At 46.1% G+C, this 7836-nt stretch overlaps 1 pseudogene; it reads right to left on the bottom strand.

The window, feature by feature from the left end:
• Nucleotides 3592-4189, bottom strand: ORNANAV1R-PS3445 (vomeronasal 1 receptor ornAnaV1R-ps3445 pseudogene; annotated as a pseudogene).

Raw genomic sequence — 7836 nt, 5'->3', positions numbered from 1 at the left:
TATTATAATATACTCTCCCACGTACTTATTTCAATGCTCTGCACACAGATTTGATTGAATGAATGAATGAATATTCATTCGGAATGGTAGTTATATACCAAGTACCATCTAGAAGCAGCATGACATATTAGCCCAGTGGAAGGAGGATGATTCTGGGAGTCAGGGGACCTGGGTCCTTGTTCCTGCTTTGTCACTTATCTGCTATGTGACCCTGGTTGAGTCACTTTATGTCCCTCGGTCTCAGGGAAAACTGCAAAATGGGGATTTAATACCTGTTCTCTCTCCTACTCAGACTGTGAGCCCCATGTGTGATCTGATTATACCTTCCCCAGAACTTAGCAGAGTGCTCAGCACTTAGTAAGAATTTAACAAGAACCATAATTGTTTTTATAATCATTTTTTATTAGACTAGTGTAAATCCATAACAGATTACACCCATGAGGCTCACAATCTAAATTGTGGTAGGTAGTTATGTAGAGAAATGTTGACGGACTACACAAAAAGTCAGATCAAAACTTTGGCAATTCAAGGTATTTTAGCTAAGTAGCTAAAAATGGTACAGAAATCCTCAGACTCTTCCTGGCTCCAGGTAACAGAATGGTGATTCAGGCAGTATTGTGTATTATAGAATTTGTGTCTCCCTGACTGCTTAGCACAGTACTAGTCTTAGAGTAAGAACTTAAGAAATACTGTAGTTAACTTACCTCTGGAGCTGGTGACTAACAGGGTTAGTGCCTGTCATTCTCCCTATCTTCATTACCTTGTTTAGGAGGGAGGAGTTACAGCGTGGCTTAATGGAAAGAGCCCAGGCTGGGGAGTCAGGGGTCATGGGTTCTAATCCCTCCTCTGCCACCTGTCTGTTGTGTGAACTTGGGCAAGTCACTTAACTTATCTGTGCCTCAGTTCTCTCATCTGTAAAACGGGGATTAAGACTGTGAGCCTAGTGTGGGACAACCTGATTACCTTATATCTACCCCAGTGCTTAGAACAGTGCTTGGCACATAGTAAGTGCTTAACAGGTCCCATCATCATCATCGTCATCATCAAAGTATGAGGAGAAACAGAACGGCCTAGTGGCAAGAAAATGGGCTTGGAAGTCAGAGGAAGTGGGCTTTAAACCCGGCTCCATCTCCTGTCGGCTGTGTGAAATTGGGCAAGTTACTTAGCTTCTCTGTGCCTCAGTTACCTCATCTGTAAAATGGGGATTAACTTTGAGCCTCAAGTGGGACAACCTGATTATCCTGTATCTACCCCAGCACTTAGAATAGTGCTCTGCACATAGTAAGCATTTAACAAATATCAACATTATAATAATTATTATTTCCTGAGTGCTTTCGGTGTGCAGAGCACTGTATCATATGGGCCAGGGACTGTGTCCCATCTGATTACCTTATGCCAGTGCTTAGAACTGTGGTTAGCACATAGTTATCACTTAATAAAAGCCATAAAAAAAGAGAAAGGAGAGAGTATGTAAATCTGGTGATTCCATGGGCCTCAAGTCCATGGACCTCAACTGGACTCTTAAATAATAATGATGGTAATAACAAACAATAATGATGACAATGTTTGTCGAGTGCTACCTATGTATATTAATTAATTCATTCATTCATTCATTCAGTCAGTCATATTTATTGAGCGCTTACTGTGTGCAGAGCAGTGTACTGAGCTCTTGGAAAGTACACAATCCTTGCCCACACCAGGCTTACAGTCTAGAAGTGGGGAGACAGGCAACAAAACAAGTAAACAGGCATCAGTGGCATCAATATGAAGAAATAGAATTACAGATGCATACACATCATTAATATAAACAGAACTATAAATATGTACATATATACACAAGTGCGGCGTGGCGGGGAGGGTGGTAGAGCAGAGGGAGCAAGTCAGGGCGATGAGAAGGAGAGGGGGAGCAGAGGAAAAGGGGGGCTTAGTGTGGGAAGGCCTCCTGAAGGAGGCTAGCCTTCAGAAGGGTTTTGAAGCAAGGAAGTATGCTAGTTTGGTGGATTTGAGGAGGGAGGACATTCAAGGCCAGGGGTCAGCCGTAAGACAGAGGTTGATGATGAGACAGGGTAGAAGGAGGTCCAGTGAGGAGGTTAGAGGCACCAGAGGAGTGGAGTGTGTAGGCTGGGCTGGAGAAGGAGAGAAAGGAGTTGAGGTAGGAGGGGACAAAGGGATGGAGAGCTTTGAAGCCAAGCATGAGGAGTTTTTGCTTCATAGGAAAGTTGATAGGCAACCCCTGGAGATTTTTGAGGAGGGGGGTGACATGCCCCAAACGTTTCTGTAGCAAGATAATCTGGGAGGCAGAGAGAAGTATAGACTGAAGAGGGCAAAGAAAAGAGGATGGGGATCAGAAAGGATGTTGATGCTCTAATGTAGTCAGGATAGCATGAGCGATTGTACTGAGGTGGTAGCAGTTTGGAGGAGAAGAAAGGGTGGATCTTGGCAATGTTATGAAGGTGGGACTGGCAGATTTTGGTGACTGGATATGTGGGGTGAATGAGAGATCAGAGTCAAGGGTGACACTGAGGTTGCGGGGTCGTGATACGGGAAAGATGGCAGAGCCATTCACAGTGACGGGAAAGTCCGGGAGAGAACAGTGTTTGAGAGGGAGGATAAGGAGCCCAGTCTTGTACATGTCGAGTTTTGGGTTGCAGGAGGACATCCAGGTGGAGGTGTCCTGAAGGCCGGAGGAGATGCAAGCTTGGAAGGAGGGAGAGAGAATTCTTCTAAGTGGTGGGGAAGATACAAATTGATTATGTCGGGCACAGTGCTTACTCCACAAAGGACTCACAGTCTAAGTAGGAGGGAGAAAAGGTATGGAATCCCCATTTTACTGTTGAGGGAATGTAGCTAGGATGAAGTGAAAGACTTGTCCAAGATCACACAGCAGATAAGTGGCAGAACTGGGTTTAGCATCTGGACTTCTGAATCGCAGATCCGTCCTCTTTCCACTAGGCTTCTCTGCTTCCCCACATCAAGAGAGACAGAGGGCAGATCCCTTGAATGTTCCAGAGAGATCCAGCATAGCATGTGGGAGTTGCTAAAGCCACTAGAGAGATCTTGGCCATGAGACGGGGAAAGGTTCCAGAGGAGGGTTGTCTGGACAGATTCTCGGTGCCGTAACCCCTCACCCAGCCCCCACCAGTGAAGCTCTGATTTTCTGCAGGGATTGGGTCTAGGAATATTCTTTGTTTACTGGTGATATTGTTCCACAAGGATCTCATTGCTTGTGAAACAGGATCTCCACTTGGATTTCCATGTCAAAGAGGGCTGGCAGATAGCACTGTGGTCTGAGGAGATTTGAGGGCTCTATTTCCCAGAGAATCAGCTAGGAACTTAATGACCCTTTTGTCACAGGTGAGCAACACAAAGGGACTGATAGTGGCATATCCGCAGGCCACAAACATGTTAACATTAAAAATGACAACATTATTCTTCATGGATGTCCCTAGAAACATGGAAAAGACAAAGTCTCCACAGTAGAAGACTACAAAGCAGCTCACCAGCAGCATAATGGTCTGGGTGGCTCGTCTCTCTGGTGTGATTTTGGGAGATTGGCTGGGGCTGTGAAGATGCTGGACCTGGTGCCTGTTTCAGTGCAGGAGAAGGACCATGTACCCACTGCAGCAGCTCATGAGCCCCAGGGAGAGGATGTCACGGAGAGCCATGAAGGTGAGAATCAGCCCCTGGAGGAGTGTGTTTATAGGCACCAAATAACAGTTGGTATCCATGTTGGTTGTATTGGGAGAGGCAAACATTTGGAATAGAAGGTTGGTGCTTATTGGCGAGTTTGGAATCCACAAGATGGCTAAGACCGGTCGGATGGCATTTGGGATCTGAACCTTGAGCTAGAACAGATAGGAGGTGCTAGGACTGATGGTGATGGCCTGGACCACGCTCAGGAGAGAGGTGGTGCAGATGGAGAGGGCCCGGGTGATGCGGGAGGCATAGGCGAAGAGCTTACACTCAGCATGATTCTGGACAAGCTGCAGACCCAGCATCCCTGCTGCTGTGATGATCCACCTTGTAAGAAGCATCACGGTGTGGACCAGGGCCAGGTGGATGATGGTCAGGTCTGTGGGCTTCGGTTTGGTACCCAGGAGGAATGAAGTGAGGTAGAGTGTAATGAGGAGCTCCCCAGGATACCTGTCCGGGAGAGGAAACAGACTCCCTGAGCCACATCAACGACCATCGCTTCCCGATACAAATTTCTGCAGGACCGCTGGAGAAGTCTGAATGGACCAGAGACATGAGAATGAATTCCTGGGGATGAAAAGAAAACTTGCAAAGACTCCAAAATGAATTAAGTCAGTCAGATTGGTAGGGAATGGTAAATTTTCCACAATCCATTTTGATCAACCTGCGGTTTGAAATGCCATTTGAAATTCTCAGCATACTATGCCCACTTCTTACCTGACACCAACAGACTGAATGGTCAACTCAAAGAATTCCAGCACATGAGTAGGACTCAATGACCCTTAACCAGCACTTAGAACACTGCTCTGCAAGTAGTCAGTGCTCAATCAATACCATTAATTGATTGATTGATTAACACACGTGATGCTGTCTTTCTCCCAGCAGACAATAGTTTTTTATGGGCCTAAACCTGAGTGCAACCCCTCAACCATTTACAGTTAGAGAAAGGACTGAGCAATCTTGCAGGGAAAGGTGATAGGTGAATGCTTTTCCACAATGGGGACCGGAGGTTAGGGTCCCTGAGGAGTGTGGCTTCCATCCCTGGGGTTTTTTCCTGGGACTCGGGAAATCAGGAGAGGGTAGACATGCAACCTGGGATTTCTGAAGAGGCTGAAGAGTAAGGGTCAGAGAGAACGAAACCTACAGGAAAATACGGTCCTGGGGAAGGGAAATGTATGAATGGAAAGGTCAGGGCATTATTATAGAGGAATCATTTCACATTAACTAATTCGTTTGTTAAAGATCCTGTCGATTGAAGTGTTACAAATCCAGTAGCATTCTAACATTTCTGTGTAGCTGGGGTAGAGGGTCAGTGAGCCGCTGGGTGTTCGAGGGCCAAATTTGCCTAGGACTCCAAGGGAGGGGGGTGAAGAGACAGGAGGGTGACTGACAGGACTCTGAATGATCCCACTGAAGTTTGGGGGCTTATATGAAATTCGAATTCTGTCCTGTTCCTGGATGGGAAACAACAGAGGGCCTTAGGATGCAGCTGACATAACTGGAGGTCTGCCGCCCCCTAAAGTGACTCTACGGCCATTTTCATCCTGGGGAAGAGCTGAGGAGATCAGAGTGATCATACAATGATAAAAGTGCGATTCATTTGTCTTATTTTCAAGACACAGTGTAGTGAGTAATTTTAAGATGGACCATGAGTCAGATAATATGACCAAATACAAGGAATTTGTCATGGAATGTGATTTCCTTCTTCTTTTTAGTATCAGGAATACGCTCGGTCGAATGACTTAGCCTCAAATGTGGTCAAAATAATCAACTGACAGGCCATTTGGAAATCAAAAGATTCATTTGAAGAACAGTGCTGTATGGCAACAGCAGCCAAGGGCCAGGAGTATTTTGAACCAAAACCCCAGAGGGATCAACCCGATCTCTGGGGCGCACCATCTTGGAGAGAAAATACCCATCACTCTCAATCATGGCTCGCACAGGCCCCTGTTCCAGTTGGGGAATAGTCATACGCTGGCAACACCTTGACTCAACCATGATCACTGGAGACATCCCTGCTCCTGTATCTATATCGTTCATGAACTTTCCCCCACAATATTTTGCATATAATAAGCATTAATTGAATACTGCTGCTGAGAGTGAAATTTTGACAGTGAAAGGGTTTGAATATATATTATAGCATACTGCTTCTGCCTACATGAAGACCAAATCACTGTGGAAAGGAACCCACCCTATCATTCAATCATTCAATAGTATTTATTGAGTGATTATTGTTTCCTTGAAGGACTGGAGAAGAGACAACAGAGACCAAATGAGAGATAAGGGAGAGATAACCTAAGAAGAGAGATTGAGGGGACACAACTAGCGAAAACCAGATAAGGCTGCTACCTTGATGGAGTCACCTGAGGACAGGGAGAAGTGATGGGGTATAGTGCCGAACTGTCTCCTGGGATAGGCAGCCGGCTGGGCTACTCCATTTGGCATTAAAGTCCTGCTTGCTGGAACCATGGATTCCTTTTCCTGTTCTGCATGAGCATCCACTGGAGATTTGGGCTCAAATCATGGTTCTGTGAGCACGATCCTGAAATGTAAGACCCAGGTCCTGATTTGATCACCTGGAGAGGATGGGCAAGACCACAGGCTGATAACCAGTTCTGCAGCCCTGGGTCTTCACAAGTGAGTTTATTGTCAAACATATTTGAAATTGGGGTGGGACCCAAGGAACGCCAGGAGGTTATACAAGATGTCAATTTTGGACCTAAAGGGACTCCAAAAAGAGGGCCAACAGTGGTCATCGCGTGTCCTGTTGGGGGGACTTACTCACTTTATAGAGGAAGTTTGCTCTCCAGGTAATAAGGTCAGCAAGGACAAAAAGGGGCCATTCCATTCCAAGCAGTACTGGAAGAGATAAGGGTTCTCTTGGAGAAAAAGAAGGCCATGTGCATCAACCTAGTTCTCTCCCAAATTTCTGGCCTTTCATTCTCAGTCTATTTCACAGGCTTTTCCTCTACCTCCCATCCATTACTGTGAGTTTTCCTCAAGGTTCAGTTATGGGTCCTCTTCTATTCTCCAACTACACCCATCCCCTTGGAGAACTAATTTGCTCCCATGGCTTCAACTATCAGCTCTATTCAAATGAGAATCAAATCTCCATCTCCGGCCACCATCTCTCTCCCTCGCTACAGTCTCGCATCTCGATCTGCCTTCAAGACATCTCTACTTGGATGTCCTCCTGTGGCCTCACTCTCAACATGCCCAAAACAGACCACCTCATCTTCCCACCTAAACCCTGTCCTCCGCCTGACTTTCCCATCACCATAGACAGCACCACCATCATTCCTGTCTCACAAGTCCGTAACCTGGGCCTTATCCTTGACTCTTCCCTCTCATTTAACCCACATATTCAAAACACCACAATGTTCTGTCAGTTCCACCTTCAAGACACCACTAAAATCTACCCTTTCCTCTCCACCCAAACTGTTACCATGTTCCTACAACCGCTTATCCTATCCTGCCTTGATCACTGCATCAGTCTCTTTGCCGACCTACCGGCCCCATGTATCACCCCTACCCACTCCATACTTCACTCTGCTGACCAGATCATTTTTCTGCAAAAAGGTTCAGGATGTTCCCCCACTCCTTCACATCGAGCAGAAACTCCTCACCATTGGCTTTGAAGCACTCAATCATCTTGCCCCCTCCTACTGCACCTCACAACCTCCTAGTACAACACAGCCCACACACTTCCCTCCTCTAATGCTAACTTTCTCACTGTACCTCAGTCTCGTCTATCTTTCCACAGACCTTTCCCCCACATCCTTTCTCTGGTCTGGAACCCCTTCCATCCTAAAGTCCAACAGACAATTACTTTCCCCTCCTTCAATGCCTTGTTGAAGGCACATCTCCTCCAAGAGGCCTTCCCTAGCTAAGTCCTCCTTTCCTCTTCTTCCTCTCCCTTCTCGAAGCCCTGGATTGCTCCCTTCATTCATCCCCCCTCCAAATCTCACAGCACTCAAAAAGGTATATGTAATTTATTTATTTATATTGATGCCTATCTCTGGCTCTTGACACTAAGCTCACTGTAGGCAGGGAATGTGTCTGGGATAGTGTTCTATTGTTGTCTCCCAAGTGGTTAGTGTAGTGTTCTGCACACAGTATATGCTCAGCAAATATTACTGACTG

The sequence above is a fragment of the Ornithorhynchus anatinus genome, chromosome 8, assembly GCF_004115215.2.
Source record: "Ornithorhynchus anatinus isolate Pmale09 chromosome 8, mOrnAna1.pri.v4, whole genome shotgun sequence".
Lineage (NCBI taxonomy): Eukaryota > Metazoa > Chordata > Mammalia > Monotremata > Ornithorhynchidae > Ornithorhynchus > Ornithorhynchus anatinus.
Note: the sequence above shows the minus strand (reverse complement) of the source record. Positions and strands in the feature narration are given on the sequence as shown.